This window comes from Jaculus jaculus, chromosome 2 (genome assembly GCF_020740685.1).
Source record: "Jaculus jaculus isolate mJacJac1 chromosome 2, mJacJac1.mat.Y.cur, whole genome shotgun sequence".
Taxonomy (NCBI): Eukaryota; Metazoa; Chordata; class Mammalia; order Rodentia; family Dipodidae; genus Jaculus; species Jaculus jaculus.
The window spans coordinates 38313867-38333692 of NC_059103.1; the positions used below are offsets into that span (position 1 = coordinate 38313867).

General features: G+C 43.4%; 1 pseudogene; it reads right to left on the bottom strand.

Moving 5' to 3' along the window:
- LOC101613193 overlaps positions 1 to 12449 on the bottom strand; it is a 54503-nt pseudogene extending 42054 nt beyond the window's left edge.
- Between the last annotated feature and the right edge of the window lie 7377 nt (positions 12450 to 19826).

Below are 19826 nucleotides of genomic sequence, written 5' to 3' on the forward strand. Positions count from 1 at the left end.
ACTTCCATGAGTTTTGCATCTCCCTAATAGTCAATGCAATCTACAAAAAAGAAGCTTCTTGGGCTGGAGAGATGGCTTAGTGGTTAAGTGCTTGTCTGTGAAGTCGAAGGACCACAGTTTGAGGCTCAATTCCCGAGTAAGCCAGATGCCTAAGGAGGAGCACGTGTCTGGAGTTCGTTTGCAGTGGCCTCTGGATAATGCACCAATGTCCTTAATGGAGAATTTCACAAAGTGATCAGAAATTTCCCCTCAAAAAATTTTCTCCTCTCCCTTCTTCTATACTATAGCTGATGGTGGGCAATGAGTTTTGTAGCTTAAAGATACCTATGGAAAGGCTGAGGATCACCTTCATCCCCCATCTTTTTGTTAGCCAACTGCTAGTTGTCTCCATAGAACAAATGTGTTGAGAGTATTAACTGGTTAATCTTTGTGCAGTGCTTTAACGAGGAGAAAGGCTACATAGAACACTAAAAAGATTTAGTACTGGACCATTTTCACACCAAACAATAGAAGTCCCAGAAAAAGAGCACACTTCAAAATTGAAAATAAGAGAACAATAAACCCAAGGTGGAGATGGGAAGTGCAGAGTGTGTGAGTCTGTGTTGCTTAGTAAAAGGAAGCATGGAAACCCAGCCAAGAAGATGGGGTAGAAATCACAAGTTCCACAGCAAAGCACCTGAATGTGTGTGCTGGATCTGAAAGACAAAATGAGACAGTCAAGTGTCAGGAACTTGAAGCCGACAGCAAACCTCCCCACCCCATATCCGGTGAAGCACAGGGCCCCTTTTCATGGGGACCATGTGGAAGAATAACTTTGTATCCCATTCCCTGAAATCTCTCCTACAAACAGCAATCTGTTCCCAAGGCCAGCTGCCCTAAAGCCAGCACATGAAAGGGAGTGTCTTTCTTGGTGTCATCAAGTGGATCCCAGGATGGATGCCAAGCCACTGGAAAAAGTTCAGCCCTTTTGGAACCCAAAACCAACTACACTCTTCTTGAGAGAGAGAGAATAGCCTCTTTTCGTCACAGACATAGAGCTAGGACAAGGCCACCACAGAACCCAGGTCTTTCTCCTACCAATTCAGACCAAGAACAATAAAATGCTAGATTTCTTCCTGGAAATTTGGGGAATAGCCTGGGACTAACAGTATTCCTTGGGCACTTTTTTTCTTTTTTGCATATGCTAGGTTGTCAAGTACCTTGGTTACCTGAGCTCAGTTCTGGCCTGTCATTAGACCTATAGAGACGGGACTGGCAGCATTCTCAGGCACTCCTCGCAGCATCCTTGGGTAGTACAGACCATGTCTTTGCAGAGAAGGCTGTAAATCTTTACTTTTTTCAATACACAGAGTGTTATCTAAGTAACCACATGGAACACCTATAGTAGGACACAAAGACTGGGTACCAATACCAAACCCATGACCTCTAGCATGAAGAATCTTCTCTCCAACCCAAACTTCATTTCTGTGCCTAACTACACATTGTTTTACTTGTTTGTTACCTAGAACTCTTCCTAAGGAGGATGGAGGCCAAGGGAAGTCAGAACAAACATGATGCAGTTTGAATCCTGAGTTACTTGGGAAATATTGGACAAGTTCCCTACCTCTTCAGACCCTCATATTAGAAAAAGGACAAATTCAAACCTCCTTCACTAGTTGCTGAATCTCTTTAAACAATAAGAATTATGGTACTAATCTCATTTTCCTAAAACCAATATTTGGAGCCTGTTTTACATTATCACTTAAAAGACCTACATGCCCATACATATTAAGTAAATAGCATAATAACAAAATTTGGGCTTTCATTGTTCTTTCTGTGAAATCTGTAATTTAATTTAGAAGCATTGTGAACACAGGAATCTAGTTCTGTTCTCAATTACTGAAAGACAACTTTCAAACACAGATGGATGATCTCCTGAATCCCACTTTGACTCCAAAATGCAATGGCCCAGAATATCACCTCACCATGTTTACAATTTTAAACAAAAAACTATTAAGAAATTGTTCACAGATTGATTTTGCCAGACTTTCTGTGACAAAATGGCAAAGAGTGTTTTTATAACTGACTTCACATCTAATACTGCAACTGATTCCAATATGGTGGAGTTACCAGAATTCTGATCTCTCTACCACTTTAAATCCCAGAAATATATGAGTATATAACAGGATTCTATAAATAAGGGTCAGGTTCGATCTCTGAGATCCATGGTATAGTCTTACAATGTTCTTAAGCCATTTAAAAATTATCAACTTGGTTCCACTGCCTAAATTCTCTCATCATATGAACACGTTGTACAAATGTCTCAGTCAGATTATATATCCTGTTAATTTGCAATAGAAGGGAAAATTCTAGTCAATAAGACCTGAAGGGAGATCTTCTGGAGAAGACATTGGGAAGACATTGGCATTTCCTAACAGAAGTTAGTATCTACTCTCTCTCTTTCCTTGCCCTTTCTCCCCTTGGCATAAATATTGACAGGATGGCTGGAGCAGCAGCAGCTGTTCTGTGACCACAAGGAAAAACTTGAGAAAATAGAAGAGGCACAGCCTTTACACCTCTGTACCACAGGCTTAGAGCTGGATTCGCTGTTTCTCAGCTTCTTGATACGTGAAAAGTAAACATCTCAATTTATGAACCTACACTGGGGAGTCTATTATATCCAACTGGAGGAAATCCAGACTGATATATTTGGCAATTTTTATTTCCCAAAGATTATTTCAGCAGATGCTCCCCTTAGATCTCGATGAAAGAGGTGTCCACTCTTAAATGGGCTCTCTTTACACCAGAGCCTGGAAGAAGACAGCAGCCACATCTTATCAACTTGGCCATAAAAACACATGTTGCGCACACACACTTGCTCAGCAAAGGATGACTTAGTTATGCTCACATGAGACTAGAGAAAGCAAGCAGCATCAGGAGCTGAGCAGCCACAGCATCCTTCATGGTAAAACCTGTGCCGTCTACTCAGAGAGGAGGGAGAAGACAGCCAAGAAGAGAGAGTGACAGTATAACAAGACTACCACCAAACCTCCATGTTTTCATAATTAACAGGCATCATGGATAAATGTAGCCAGTGCTCTTTATAAAGTCATTGCCAAGGCTCTAGAGAGAAAGTATTTAAAGTACTTTTGGTAATTTTGGTTATTTCTTTACCTTATGCATGCTACTACATCTATGCCCTTCACCTCTTTTCTCTCCATCCCATCCTTCTCTTCTTCCTTCTTCAATCAGGGATGCAGAGAAGAGCCCATCCTCTCTAATATCCAGATCCTCTGTGATACTCATCAACACAGAATCCTAGTCTTTGAGCTTCAACAACCTTCTCCCCCAAACTTGCATTAATCTGAGAGTTGTACTCTGCCTCTGTTTGATTCACTGTCACCTGCTGCCTTCATGGCAGCCAAAGCCACTATCCACATTGCGTCTGACTTGAGGGTTTCCTGGTACCAGTCTGCTTCCTTCTCACAGCCTCCAACCTCTCTTAATGACCACTGGAACAACTAAAGCTAAAGTTCCATTTCCTCTCACTTTCCAAGTTTGTCAATGTACAGTTTAAGCAATAGCCCTGGGACCCAAGTGAGATCATGCACACAGCACACAAGGCACTGCAGGGCCATTATGTATCTGTCCATGTCTACGCTTTTGCCTTGAGCCTGGCATTTTCATGAACTACGAGGCTTGATTTTCCTGACTTAGAATTCATTGATAAGCATTTTTTTCTACATGTATCTAATCTTACTTAACCAATTAAAAGTGGTAAGAATATGCTAACAGGCACTCATTTGCAAATCCTGCCAGCCCAGATTCTATCCCCCAGTACCCATGTAAAAGCCAGATGCACAAAGTGATACAGGTATATGGAGTTTGTTTGCAGCAGCATAAGGCCCTGCCATGCACCCCATTCTCTCTCTCTCTCTCTCTCTCTCTTTCTCTCCACCCTTGCAAATAAATAAAAATAGTTTATTTATTTATTTATTTTGAGAAAGAGAGAAAGGCAGATAGAGAGAATGGGTGTACCAGGACTTCTAGCCACTGCAAACAAACTCCAGATGCATGTGCCCCATTGTGCATCTGACTTACATGGTTCCTGGGGAATTGAACTTAGATCCTTAGTCTTTGCACACAAATGTCTTAATTGCTAAGCCATCTCTCCAGCCCCCCCAAACTATTTTTAAATGAATATATGGATGAAACTAAATAGACATTCATCCATGACTGAATGTGACCACTATTGAGCTGTAAATACATAAGGGTACAGAGCACACACATGTCATATTTCCAGGCTCAACATTACACTTCAGTTATGTAGGTGTTCCCACTGGAAAGGTACATGAAAAGGTACACAGGACCTCTCTGTACTCCTCTACAAATCGTTGCAAGTCTATAATTATTTCAAAATTTCAGTAGCACAGGAAGCTCCTAGCTTCTTGGCATTGCTCAACACTAGCCATGATGCAGCAGACTACTAACATTTGTTGTGGCTGTTATTTACATAAATAGCTGGTAACTCTAGATGCTGGTTTCCTAAGTATCCTTATGTGTCTTTTAAATTTGGTGAATAGTTTTAACCTCAATGTCTGCCTGGTTGTAAATGTGAATTTGATTCTGTCATTCAGGGAATAAGCCTCCCACCTTTACCTTTTTGCTATCTAAAAAGATTGAAATCAAATCTCCTGTCTTCACCAAGGTGGAGGTCGACGAGGGTCCTTTCATCAGCACATGGGGCATCCACTGAGACAGGGACTTTGGTGGATCTGATCATCCAGTCCCTCTATTCCACTGAGTTTTACAAGCACATAAATGACATCTTCAGAAGATTTTGTACATTTTCTTGATCTACCAATGTAGAAGAGCCACTTCACACAGAAACCACAGAAGAAAAGAACAACCTATCTGACTAAATATTTTTGAAAGTTATCATACCAAAACAAAAACAATATGATTTAAAAATGGACAATTTCATTTGTAAACTTCATGCAACCCAGTAAAGTGACATAAAATGAACAGGGTATACAAAGTGTTTTAGGAAGAAAATACCTAGAGCACTGGAGAGATGACTCAGTGGATAAAGTATTTTCCATGCAAGCATGAGGACCTGCACTCAGATCCCAATCACCCACATAAAACACACACTGAGGCATACCAGAAATCCCTGCTCAGGGGAGACAGGAGGATCCCTGACACTCACTGGACACCTAGTCAGGCTGAAATGGTGAGTGCTGGGTTCAGTGAGGGACTATCTCAACAATAAAATAATGTGGAGAGCTAAAGAGGAAGACACCCAATATCAACCTTTGGATTCCACATGCACACACAAATACATACACACACATACACAAATGTGCACACACATACATATGTCACACACACACATAAGGCCACATGACATTTTATTCAGATTTCCACTCACATGTGTATGGAGTGTACCCATCTGCACACATGTGCATACACTACACACATACAAACACAGACCACACACAAAAAATATGAATTTTGAATAAACTTTTGAATCAATGCTTTACATTGCTGATGAATAAATGTAAATGTAGAGATTGCCTAGTGGATAGGGAGTTTGCCTGAAAGCCAAAGGATCCCGGTTTGATTCCCCAAGACACACATAAACCAGATGCACAAGGTGGTACATGCATATAGAGTTTGTTTGCAGTGACATGCCAATTCTCCCTCTCCCTCTCTCATAAATAAATAAATTAAATATTTTTTAAATGTGAGTATGATTTTCCTTATTCAGTTGGCAAAAAAAATAGAAATATAAAGCCTAAAAATGTCAATGATGTGGAAAAGAAGAAATGTAAGGGTTTTATTCAGTAAATATAAGGAAGAGGAAATATACTGGGGGCACTTTAGCAATATCAAAGTGCACATATATTTAGATTAATTCTACATATTGAAATTTATCTTGTGGATATACTTGTAAAAAGATATAAAGTATGTATGCAACATGGTTTATGACACCATTGCTAAGAGTAGCAAAACAAACATAAATAACTTCAGTGTTTCTAAACTGTTTATGGAATAGTAAAAGACATGAAGGAAATCTATGTAGTCATTAAAAATAATGAGCCAGCTCTAGAGAGGTTAATGTGGCAAGATCTCCAAGATATGCTATTGACTTTATTATTTTAAAAGACAAAACTTATACCTGCAAGAGAGAAAGTAAACCTTTTATGTATAAATATTCTCTTCCAGGAAAACATAAGAAACCTTTAAAAAGCCCTTCATCATTGGGGAAGGAGAGTTTTCCTTACAGTGGCTCATAGGTTAGCTTTGCTTTCTTTGTTCATGTGTTTGTTTTGGTTTTATGAGACGGAGTCTCTGTGTGCAACCCAGACTGATGATGAATTGCCAGCCTTCCTGCTCATCTTCCTCTGACGGCTGGTTATAAGCCTGTGCCCCCAACCCAGCTCACACCTTTGTTTTCTTCCTTGTACTTGTCTGGGACTTGATATAACAGAAGCATTAAAAAAAAAAAAAAAAAAAAAAAAAACTCAAGTGACTGGGCTGGAGAAATACCTTAGTGCTTAAGGCATTTGCCTGCAAAGCCAAAGGACCTTGGTTCGATTCCCCAGGTCCCATGTAAGCCAGATGCACAAGGGGGTGCATGCATCTAGAGTTCATTTGCAGTGCCCTTGCATGCCCATTCTCTCTCTTCCCCTCTCTCTCTCTCAAATAAATAAATAAAAATAAAGTAAAAATAAATTTAAAAACACACAAGTGACATCAGTGCACTGGAATAATGGCACACCACTCCTGGATTGTCACTCTCACTGCTTCCCTTAAGTGTCCCGGCACAACCCAGCACATAATAAAAGGCTCTGCATGCTTGCTACAGATCCATGTCAAGTGAAAAACATCTGGCTAGGGAGATGACACAGTCAGTAAAGTCCTTGCCTCACGGGCATGAGGATCTGAGTTTGATCCCCAGTACTCACAGAAAAACACCAAGGGTAGTGGTATAGTGGTATGGACCTATAATCCCAGCCCTGGGAAGGTGAGAACAAGAGAAGCCTGGGTCTCAGTGAAGAGCCCACATAATTTTGCTGGTGAGCTTCAGTCCAACGGGAAGCTCTGTCTCAAAAAAAAAAAAAAAAAAAAAGTGGTGAACGGTGTTCCTTGTGGGTCAACACCCTAGTTTGTCCTCTGGCCTGCACATACACACACACATTTTGAAAGTTAAATCATGATTTTAATGGTAATATAGTTAAAATTTTTTAAAAATTACAAAAATTTCATTTGCCAAATCATGAGTTTGTGTGGTTTCTCTAAGTACCTCCTCAGTTTGGCTACAATAGCAATAAGTTCTTTCAAAGACCCAAAGGATTGACTCTAAAAGTTGAGGAGGTCTCAAATAGTCTCAAATTCTGATGAGAGCCATGCACCATTGTCTTCTCAAAATACACACATAAACATGAATACATATGTGTGTGTCCACACAGACAGAAATATTTGTGTTGAACTCCAACCATGAAGTGCATTTCCCTAAACTTTACCACATAACAGAATCATCTGGAATATAATTGAAATACAGATTCATCATAGCCCAGAGTATCAATTCAATGGGAATAGGGCAGACCCCAAAACTGTCAAATCTCCATGTTTTCCAAGAGTCCTAATGCTGTTGGTCTGGGGACCACACTTTGGAAATGACAGCTTAAAAATATAATCCATCAGTCCCTGCAGATTTGAGTACATGTGAAAATTACTAGTGGCCCCTTACTTTCCCTCTTCACATCAGTCTCATTTCTTTGATTTATTTAACTTATCTATTTCTGTGTGTATGGAAGCATTTTGGAGGTCAGAAGAGTACTGGGATTCATCTTCTTTGAGATGGGGCCTCTTACCTGTGCAAGCCAGTCTGGTCTATGAGTGAGTGGCTTCACATGGGTGCTGATGAACTTAACTTGGTAAAGCAGGCTTGCAAGCAAGTGCCTTTAACTTCTGAGCCATTCTGCAAGCCCCAGACTTTCCTCAGGATAGTTTTTTGTTTGTTTATTTGTTTTGCTTAACTTGGGTTTGAATCTAGAGCTTCAGGCATACCAGACAAGTATACTGCCATTGAGTCATGACCCCCTTCATTTCTATTTTAATCATTCGCTTGACCTTGACAATCTGCCAGCCATTCTTTACAGTAAAGGAACACTAGATTACAATGTCACCTGGTCCAAACCTAGCCATTCTTGATTCTTCTCCAAGCTACACAAGCATATTAGATGCTAATTTGTTTCTTTTCAGCATTTCAACATTTTTTTTTCAAAAGCTCATTTCTCTTCCTATTTCATTTCTTGCCACTTTCCTCACAACTACTCTTTGGTATTTATCTCAGTGTTGCAGCTCTGCAGTTCACACATTATCGGGCAAGGCATCAGCAGGCTCACTCTCTTTGGAGACCTCAGAAAGAACAGATTCCTGGCTTTCCAGCTCCCAGAAGCCCCACATTTCTTGGCTCACAGTCCTCTCCTCCTACCAATCTGAGCCCTGTTTCCACCCTCACTTCTCCTTTTCTGCCCCCTTCTTATATTGACATTGGGTTAATCTCAAGATCCCAAATGTAATCACTTCTGCAAGACATTTTTGACATATAAGTTAACAATAGTCAGAGGGCCAGCCAATAAGCTTTAGACATCTTGAGGTAGCGGTGGAGATGAGGAAGCATTATTCAGTTGACCACAGGCCCTAGAGTGAAAGGAGAAGAATCAAGAGTGCTGAGGTGTTCTTTTCTCATTACTGTAAACAAATACCTGACCAGAAGCAACTTAAGAAAAGCAAGAGAAGAAGAGAAAGGAAGGGAGGAGAGTACTTAATAGGTTGATATTGTATATATGTAAGTACAGTGACTGAGATGTGGAGGTAATATGATGGAGAATGGAATTTCAAAGGGGAAAGTGTGTGGGCGGAAGGAGGGTATTACCAAGGGATTTTTTTATAACCATGGAAAATATTAATAAAAAATTTTAAAAAAAGAAAAAAAAGAAAAGCAAGGATTTATTTTTGTTTACTGTTTTGAATGGAAACTTCACTGTGGAAAAGGCATAGCAGCCCAATTTGCCACATTGCAGCTGGAGTCAGGAAGCAAAGGACTAAGAGGAAGCGAGGCTGGGCTATTGAACCTCAAGTCCCACCCCCAGTGACCCACTTCCTCCAGCAATGGTCCACCTCCTAAAGGTTCCACAAACTTTCCAGACAGGGTCAATAAGCTGGGAACAAAGTGTTCTAACACATGAGCCTATAGGAGACAGGTAATAACAGGTGTTGGGCCAGGTGATGTTGAAATATCCAGTATCTCTTGGGAAAGGAACAAGAGGACCACAAGAGACAAAAGAATTGGGAGAGTAATTCAACGTGCCTGGGCAGTGCAAAAGAGATGAAGAGTAAGCACTCATTTGCTAATGAACACAGTGAAGGCAGGGTCAGGATAAAGATGGACCCAGGTCAGTGCCTGCCACAAAGATGCTCAGTAAATAAAGACTTGGGCTGGAGAGATGGTTTAGCGGTTAAGTGCTTGCCTATGAAACCTAAGGACCCCGGTTCAAGGCTCAATTCCCCAGGAACCACATTAGCCAGATGCATAAGGGGGGGCGCACGCATCTGGAGTTCTTTTTCACTGGCTTGAGGCCCTGGCGTGCCCATTCATTCATTCTCTCTCTCTCTCTCTCTCTCCCTCCCTCCCTCCCTCCCTCCCTCTCTCTCTCTCTCTTTCTCTGTTGCTCTCAAATAAATAAATAAAAATAAATAAATAAACACTTACTGTATAAGTCAACACAGTGAACACAAGGTCAAAATATGGATAGACCTCAGGTCAGTGCCTGGCACAAGGGAGACAGATGTTGAGTAGGCATTCATTGTGTTAATGAACACAGTGAAGACAGGGATGGGATAGGGACCAGAGCACTCAGAAGTTCCTGGGAGTTCCAGAAGGCTTCCCACAAGAGATGATGCACATGAACTAACAACTCTTTTTTAAAGACCTAATTATGCAGTGAGAACTATGGATCGGCTTGCTACAGAAACCAACAGGCCCAATCCCAGTAATTTACAGCATCAGTGAGCGTCCACTCAAACAACCCACCAGCTTCCCCAAGTCACTTCCAGGCTCTACTTCGTGTGTCTTCCCAGTCCAGGTCCTCAGACACACGAGCACTGATACATAGGCAGCCTGCTTTGTTAGCAGTGGGCAAAGAGGAAGGGCAGCCACGTTATGGCTCTCAGACCCTCCGCTAGTCATGGCACACACCTTGTGTCCATCCTCAAAGCACTGGCTAAACTACTTACATGGCCAAGTCCAGCTAGAGCAGGTTTACTTCTCTTATGAGTGATGGAAGGGCACCAGAAGTCATGAGACAACAGCAAGGACAGAGAATCATGGTGATCATTATTCCACCATGAAACTGATTGCCATGCTAGGGCTGCCACAACAAACAACACATTCTGGCTGGCTAAACCAACAGACTTATTTCCCAACAATTCTGGACATCAGAAACCAAAGATCCAGGTGTCAGTGGGGTTAGTTTTCTAGGGCCCTCTCTCCTTAGTTTGCAGATGGTCACCTCTCTTTGGGTCTTCACATGGTCTTCCATCTCTGTGTGCACACAGCGTTGAGTTTCTTGTGTCTTTTTCTGTGTCCAAATTTATTTTTCTTAGAACACTAATCAATCAAAGTTAATGGCTGTGTGTGTGTGTATGTGTGTGCGTGTGTGTTATGTATGCATGTGGTAGAAAGATGTGCTTTTCCCATATATATATATACAGGCCAGAGGAAGACATCAGGTATCTTCCTCTATTGCCCGTTTACCTTATTTTAATTGGGACACTCACTGAATCTAGACTGGTGGTTTTTGAGCAAGGCCCAGCCCTCCTCCTGTCTCCACCCCAGCCTCCCCCCCACCAAGAACTGGCATTAGAGGTACATGCATGACCAGTCCAGGCTTTTACGTGGGTTCTGGGAATCAAACTCAGGTTCTCATGTTTGAGCAGTGAGCACTCTTACCCATGAAGCCGTCTCCCCAGGCCTCCTGTGGAGCCTTGTGGTTCTGTCCACACCTGCAGAGCCCTAGCAGCTCTCTAAGGACAACTGCTCATCTGCTGCTGGTCTCTATTAGAGGAAGATGTGTGGGCAGGCAGCTTTCTGGGACACTCTCTCCCTCCCAGTGGACCCTGTGATCAGGTGTCAACAGGCTACATCATGATCTCTCCCAGAGCATCCCTTCTCCCCAGGCAGCTTGAACAAGGTAGAACATAGTGGACAAAATGTTCTGCTCAACTTCTCCATGACAATTGCTGCCTTCCAAGTACCTCCCAAAGAATGGACCATTGTCAAAAGTACACACACAGCAACTTCCCCTGTACATCCTCCCTCCTGTCACTGTGTGAAGGGAAGACTGTGTTCAGAGAAGTGCAGGGTCAGAAGTGGAAACTGTATTGCCTGCGCCCAGGGCCACTGACAAGACCAGCCCTGAGGCAACCAGCACGTGGAGCTTGTTACAGGGGGAGCTCAGATTAGCCTTCAGGGCAAGTAGTCCTGCTTTTTGACAGCCCACCTTCTCAATGGTGCCATAGTCCTCCAGGACTACAAATGGACATACCAGTCTAACCAGAGGGCTCTGCAGCCAGATGATCTGAGTTCAAATCCTTGCTATTGATTCATAAATTTGAGCCTTATGGGTTTGAATTACTGAGCCTGCCCTTCAGTGAAAGGTTATAGCCAACTTAAACAGCCTTGTGAGGCAGGTAACAGGACCAGCTATGAGCTATGCTGCCGACATCATAGGGTTGTTCTGAGTTCTGAGTGAGAAAATATGCAGATCACATTCAGCCCTGTAACTTGATAAGCCCTCCAAAGGCACCTGATACTGTATCCCGATCTCACCTCTCAGCTATGTCCTGCTGCCGCTATCTGCACGTCGCTGGTTCTACCACTCGTTCTTCCTTAAACAAAAGTACGTGGTCCTCCATTTTCCATCACAGCACTTAGTACAGTAGAAGACCATACCTGTGCTGAATGACTGAATGGTCAAAGTAACTGTGGATGACCACCTACAAAGAGAGCACAAGACAGTAAATAACCATTTGTTTCATGAATAAAAAGACGGGGTGAGGGTTTAGCTAACTCTAGGGTTAGAGACGAGAGTTGCAGTTTCATTTAATTGCAATTAGGATTTAACCTGGATCCGGAAAGAGCTTCCTCAGAGGTGGATACAAGTGGTGGTCTTGCCAGGCAGGCCTCTGTCGAGGGTGGAGCTCTACCTGCACCCACCATGAGGAAGGGGAGTCCTGTCTTCTGAGGACGCCAAGGGGAAGCAAGATACCTGCCTCCGAGCCATGAGGAGTTTGCAAGGGACGAGAGCTGCAGGGGACTGTTTTTGTGTTCCTGCTGCAGTACAGTGCTTCTGCATTCCATCATGGTTGATAGAGGAGGCCATGAGGCCCTCATCCATTCCTAGGAGTTTTGGGCTGCTGATCACTGCTTAGGGAATGGAAGACACTTTCTGCAGTGGTTTAGCCACTGGTAGGCTGCACATGCTCTGATAAATAATCCCCCACCTGTGCCCACACAGACAACCCTAGTTAAACTTAGTGGGTCACACAAATACCCAAGAAATGACATCAAAGGTGTGCATGAATCTGGAGTTCACTTGCAGTGGCTGGAGGCCCTAGTTCACCCATTCTCTGTGTCTCTCTTCTTTTTCTCTTTCTCTCTCTCTCCTTGCAAATAAACAAATAAAAACATTTTTAAAATAATAAAACAGGGAAGGAGAGATTGCTTACTGGTTAAGGTGCTTGCCTGCAAAGTCTAAGGCCCCAGGTTTGATTCTGCAGTACCCATGTAAGCCAGACACTCAGAGTGTACATGCTTCTGGAGTTCCTTTGCAGTGGCTACAGGACACAGTCTCAGTCCCTCCCTCCCTCCCTCCCTCCCTCCCTCTCTCTCTCTCTCTCTCCTCCCTCACCCTGTAAAGGTGTTAACCAGAGGGTGGAAAATGATCAGTAATCCAAAGATGGATCTGCATGAGGTCACAGTGGGCCTAAAGAAAACTCTCCAAGGATACTCGTCCTTGGGAAAGCTCCTCCTGAGAATGCTGCCAAGGCCAGCCTGCCAAGACCACACCACTCCCCTGATGGGGCTGCCAAGTCACTGGAGAAAGCCAGCTACCATGGACTTTTGCCCAGACAGATAAGGGAATTCTAGATGACTCTCCCATGCGTCTGGTTAGCTCCAAGGCTGCGGCCGGGGTGACCAGGCTGCCCTCCTTCCAACAGAGCGCCACTGCCCAGCCGCCCTCCCCCCAGCCCCACTCTGGAGTTCCCTGGGCTCTGAGCTCCACAGCTTGGCAGCCCCAAGGGCCGGCAGCTGTAGCTTTTCAGGCCAGTGGGGCTGCTAATTATAGCGACGCCCTGTCACCTTCACTTCCTTGTCACCAAGCACAGCTGCTACCATGTCACACCTGCGCTGGTTACTGTGGTTTGGGATTTCTCTGTTAGTTAAGGGCACAGCATCCCAGGGCCAGCAGCCCTCACCTCAGGATCCCAGAGTCCAGATGACGGGGCTGTTTACCCTCGCTCTGCCACCGCTGGCCTCATGGCTTCTCCTTTTCTTCCTTTCTCCTTTCTTTGCTTGACCCCATGCTCTCTCCTCTTACATTCTTACTGTTTCTAGACCTTTTCGTCCTCAAGCCTAGGAGCAGCCAGCCCCCTAATATTTGACCTGGCACAGAGGTGGCTGACCTCCTCTTCAGGATCTCATCTTTATTTTTTTTTCATTATTTATTTGAGAAGGAGATAAGTAAGCAGAGAGAAATGGACAGAAAAAGAGAGAGTGGGTGCACCAGGCCTCCAGCTGCTGCAAATGAACTCCAGATATAAGAGCCCCTTGTGCAAGAAGCTTGCGTGGGTCCTTTGGCTTCGCAAGCAAGCGCCTTCACCACTCAGCCATTTCTCCAGCCCTGTTTTAAAGAATAGAAGCTACAGATGATTGTGCCAACCTGAGCACAGTGGCCTTCAACATTGCACACGTGCGGGTGTGCCTGCATGCGTGTGTGCGTGCAAGTGTGCATGTATGTATTTTTCCCAAAATGCTGTTAAGTTAGTTCTGCTCTCCCAGGATATTCTGTTAGACAGCACTGTGATGCAGGATGGAAACTTCACACCTGTAGTGATCACACCTCCTCCCAAATCATCCATTTCACCCTCCTCTGCATTCTTCCTACCAACCTATAAGCATGTTTCAGGTATTTTTTCCCCCATTGAAAAAAAGTAGAAAACCCTGGATCTCACATCCACTTGAGCTATTAGCTATGTCTCTGGCCAGTTCCACTCTTGGAAGTGTGGTCCACCCTGACATGCCCTTGTCTCACCTCCTACCCCTCACCCATACACTCCCTTGAATTCACACATGCTGCCAACATCAGGGAACCTTCCTGTCATCCTTCCTCACCTGTCCACCTATTCTCTCTGTGGCCCTTGATGATAGTCACTCTTTTCTCTCCTAAAATTCTTTTTTTAATATTTTATTTATTTATTTGAGAGAGAAAGTGGCAGACATAAAGAGGAAAGGGAGAGAAAGAAAGGGTATAGGTGCCCCAGGGCCTCCTGCCGTTGCTAATGAACTCTGGACACATGCACCACTTTATGTATTTGGCTTTATATAGATATTGGGGAACTGAAGCCCGGCCACCAGGCTTTTCAAGCAAGTGCTTTAATTGTTGAAATGCCTTTAACTGTTGAGCCATCTCTCTAATCCCGTATCCCCTAAATTCTATGAATTAACACTTTCTGAGTATGTTCATTCCTCCCCTGTCCCCTTTGCTGGGTCCTCCCCTACCCATCCTCTGAGAGGATTCTGGAGAGGAAGCAGGGACCCCTGACAGCTCAGGTCCAGACATTTTTTCCTCTAGAGGGATCATGGCTTTATGCACTTCCTGTGATGACTTTTGTATCGAAGACATTGACTCCATCCAGTCCTCCACTAGGAGTCAGATTGATATCCAATAGATACTTCAAAAGGCTTACTTCTAACCTATGGCTGCCAAAATTCCTGTGTTGGCCTCTTCTTCCTCGAGTGGTCTTCATTATGAAACAACCACCCTACTCACCTCATTATTTGAAGGACAAACTTGCACCTGCCTTCTTTTTAACCCTGCGTCATGTACTTTTTGTTCATTCCTCCCCCCCCCACAAGTAACCACCCTACCCTCTTAGAGCTCCTGCCCCCTTCACTCCTCCGAAAGTCCCTTCCTCTCCGTGAGCCATCTGCAATGCTCACTACTTGCCTTCTTCACCTTCATCAGGCTTAAGGTCATTCTTCCTATAGAACACAGAGGACTCTTCATGACACCTGTGTGTGACTTTGCTAGTCCTCTCTTCACAGCCATTCAGTGCCTTCCTGTTGCTCCTAGGAAAGTAACTGACACACAGAAACTGCTCAATGATCAGCTGCTGGATGAAGGAATAAATGAATCCTTAGCCAAGTCCACACAACTAAACACAAGAATAGATGCTTTTCAGTTGCTTAGGAAACAGCCTTTGTTGTTCTTTGCACACTGTTCGGGTTTGATTATTGACTTAATAAGGAGCAGCTACCGTTCATTAAGAGCGCTCTCATTCTTGAACTATAAAGGTGGTTGGTCCAGCTCCCTTACTTACAGGGTGGTATCACTGCTGTGTGCCAGAGTTGGGGTTTAAGCACAGAACTGCCATTCTTCAGGGTGGTCTCTTAGCATCATCACCAGTTCAGCAAGGAGTTCTTGAGAACTAAATATACCAGAACTTCAAGGCACTTGGGGACAAAAAAAAAAAAGACAAAATTCTTTGCATTCGAAGGACCTCCTTCCAGAAAGGATTGGTCAATGAATGAACAAAATAGCTAAGTTAGGCCTGGATATAGTTCAGCTTTTAAGGCATTTACCTGACAGCCTGGATTCAATTCCCCAGGGCTCACATAAAACTGGATGCACAAAGTGGCCCATGCATCTAGAATTTATTGAGAGTTACCCTGGTGCACTCATACACATTCTTTCTTTCTCCCTCCCTCCCTCCCTCTCTCTCTCTCTCTCTCTTCCTCCCACCCTCATTCTCTCTCCAATGTGCTTATAAATTATTTTGTAAACAGAAACTAAGTCAATAAATGTATCTATAGTGACCTGCCTTTAGAAATCAGTCACTTAGTGAGGCCCCTTTGCCTACTAATTTCTATGAATTGTGTAATTTCTCTCTCTCCCTGTCCATCCATCACATTTTTAATGATTTTTTTTTATTATTAACAACATATTTCGTATGGATATATCATATGTTGGTAACCTCTTTTCCTTTCTCTCTGCCCCCATTCTGCTAGGGACCCTCATCTTTGGGGTTACAGGTATTCCCCATGGGGTTGTAGTTTATGCATTGTGGGAGCAGCAGTCAGTTATTTTGGGAAGGAGGGAATGCCTCTGGGCATGATGTCTCAACCTGTGGCTCTTAAAATCTTTTCCACCCCCTTTTTTGCAAAACTCCCTGAGCCCTGGTTGGTGAGATTTAAATCTACTTCAGTGACAAGTACTTAGGAGTCTCTGGATCTCTGCTTTGATAAGTGTTGTTCAGTATCCTCAGGGTTTGTATCCTATACCCTGGCACTGATTATGAGGTTCAGCATGGAAGCAGCACTCTCGCTTGTCTCCCCATTCCTTCGTGGTTTCAGCTCTGACTTGGCTGAAGTGTGAGAGGTAGTTTATCTTCTCTGTTCTTGCTGCCACTATAAATGATGCCAATATTATCCCATCATTGAGCTGGTCACAGAGTGTCTAAACATGAGTTTCTTGCTGGGGCTATGTGGCACTAGTGCCCCAGTCAGCACCAGCTACCTTAACTTGTGATCAGGGGCTACCTTAACCCTCAGGAGAAGAATCAGACTGCAAGCACTGAGGACGTCTGGCTGAACTTGACCGGTTCATATTTACCATCCCCTGCCTCTTGCTTCCCAGATAGGCTGCTCAGCACCATGCAAAGTACACAGGGGCTCCAAGCATCTAGAACATGCTTACATTTCCAGATGACATTTCCACTGAGTGAGTGGGTCACACTCAAACACAGAGCTAGGATGACATCTTTCCAGGTGACAAGGAGTATGAACTGGTAGAGTGAGAAGCAGTTAGAAAAAAAAGCTATATGGATACATAAGGTGATGAACATAAGGCATTTTGTAAACCATAAGGTCCTGTACCTAAGAGATTATTGTCATTTGCTTAAGTGATACCTGCTGTGTGTTAAGGTTGTTTCTTCAATGACTCCTCTGGAAAACAGTTGTGTCAGGAGAAGCTCCCAATGGTGTGCTTCTCAAAGGAGCTGTTTTCTATTGTTAATGGAGGTACAATTCACATAGCATAAAATCAGATGGTTTAAAGTAGATAATGTAGTGACATTAGTATATTCACAATGTTCTAAAAGCCTACTTCCAAAATGTTTTCATCAGTTCAAAAATAAACCTCATATCCATTAAGCAATTTCTCTCCACTTACCTTCTTCCCAACCTTTGACAACCACCAGTGTTTTATAAATGTAAGGATTTATCTACTGTCTTTCTCTCTTTGTGTCTAGCTTCTTTTGCTTAGCACAATGAGTTTGAGGTTTGGACATGCTGCAGCATTAAAGTATGAAATAGTGGGCTGGAGAGATGGCTTAGCGGTTAAGCGCTTGCCTGTGAGGCCTAAGGACCCCGGTTCGAGGCTCGGTTCCCCAGGTCCCACGTTAGCCTGATGCACAAGGGGGTGCACGCGTCTGGAGTTCGTTTGCAGAGGCTGGAAACCCTGGCGTGCCCATTCTCTCTCTCTCCCTCTATCTGTCTTTCTCTCTGTGTCTGTCGCTCTCAAATAAATAAATTAATTAAAAAAAAAAAAACAAGTAGCATCAGCACATTTTCCCTTTTCAAGACTAAGGGATATCTGGTTGTAGGGACAACTCACAATTCAGCCAAGCCTTCATCTACTGATGGACACTGAGGCTGCTTCTACCTTTTGATTATCGCAGAGAATATTTCAAGTCTTTGGAGTGTTTGCCTACAAGTGGGATTGTTGCATCCTGATATAATTTTGTTTGAAGACCTGAAGGAGTTTGTTGAACCTTAACAGGGGCAAATATGGAGCACAGGATAGGGTTGCTGTGGTGAGAAAGGAGGTGACAAGCCAGGAAGCTCTGGGAGCCATGAAAGACTAATCATAAGTGGAATTCCAGGGTGTGGGAAAAAGATGGAAGAACCCCAAAGGAGACTAAGGAGAAGACCCACACAAAGTAGCATATGGGAGCCATCTGACAGAAACTTGATGGACAGGTCACAGGGAGCAAGCTCCCTGGCAAGCCAGTCCTGAATGGTGGGAACTTCTTTCAAGTTGGAGATCTAAAATCCTATTTGTTCAGGTCTGCTGAAGTTGCCTAGACCCAACTGCCTTGCATTAACTAGAGTTCATGTATTTATATCCTCCTGCTGTTAGCTCTCACACATTCATTAAATTGACCATTATTTTTACCTCATCTTCACAGTTCCTTCCCAAGTTCATAAAGAGCAGGGACCCTGGTTGTTTTTTGTTTTTTGTTTTTTTCCTTACCATCTCTTCTTATAGAGGGCTTTGCAGAACTGGGCTCTGGCTTATGCAAGCTGGTTATTTGCTTGAGTATTTAAAACTTCTGTGAATAATGAGCATCTGCCTGTTAGAGAGGTCAGTTATGAAATTCCTGCCAAATTCAGTTTTCTGCCACATAACAGTGAAGCCTGCACTTGACATTTTTGCCCAGAGCTGCAAGGTTTCTCCTTCTGCGTTTGTCAAGAGCTTTCATACTTCATGGGCATAGTCTGTGGTGGGAGCCCCATCCCCATGTGGGCAGAAGGAGGCTGGAGATGCTGAGTGGGCACTTGGGCCAAACTTCAGGCACCTTTTACTTCATATGCAGGAGGTTCCTGCCTGAAAAACACAACTTGCTGCCCTCATCTTCCACTTAGCAGTTTGTGGGGGAAATGCAGATTTAAATTTGAAGTTCTTATGATACATCCCAGTTATTATATGCTATTAGCTTTTTCTTATCCCATCAAAACAATAAATAATTATAAATAAGTATTATTATGGCAGACTGATTAAAGAGGCTCATGCAATCCAAGACCAAAAGTTGCAGACAAATGAGACTTAGAGCAATCATTTCTTCAGAAAATAGCACAATCAGAAGAATATGGAAAAAGGAAATCAGGGACTGTGTACAAGCACACATTGATGATCCACCCACTGTCACCAAGAGCCTGGTGTCCTGGTCATGTACAGACACAGCCTAATAGCTGGAGGCTGAGCATCCTTCCCATGACACTTCATGCTGGAGACTCGGGAACACACACCTAAGCTGAAGTAGAGTACTTCAGTCTAGTCAGGACAAAATGTTATTTTGTTTTCTCATTTTTATTGACAATTTCCATACATGTATAATATGTATTCTGATCTGATCTTCCACTGAACCCTATGTTGTTTCTACTGTTCTACTTTGCAGGTTGGTTTTTTTCCCTCCACCACCAGCCCTGGTAGATTTTACGCTCCAGGTTGCATCTATGTTCCACAAAGAGACCTGGAGGAGGCCTATTCATACCTTAACAAAAGACTGTCTTTGTTAGTACACTGAGTGGTATGTGCATGTGTGTGTTTACACTCGACAGAGTCAAGAGCAGAGAGGACAGCTCACCAAGGGTATGCTTCAGGGAGTGAACTTCAACATAAACTGTAAAAAATGAAAAAAATAAATGTCCAAAATTATAAATGTGTATCCTTTGGTCCAGTGACTCCACTCAAGTAAGTGATCTTCTGTGG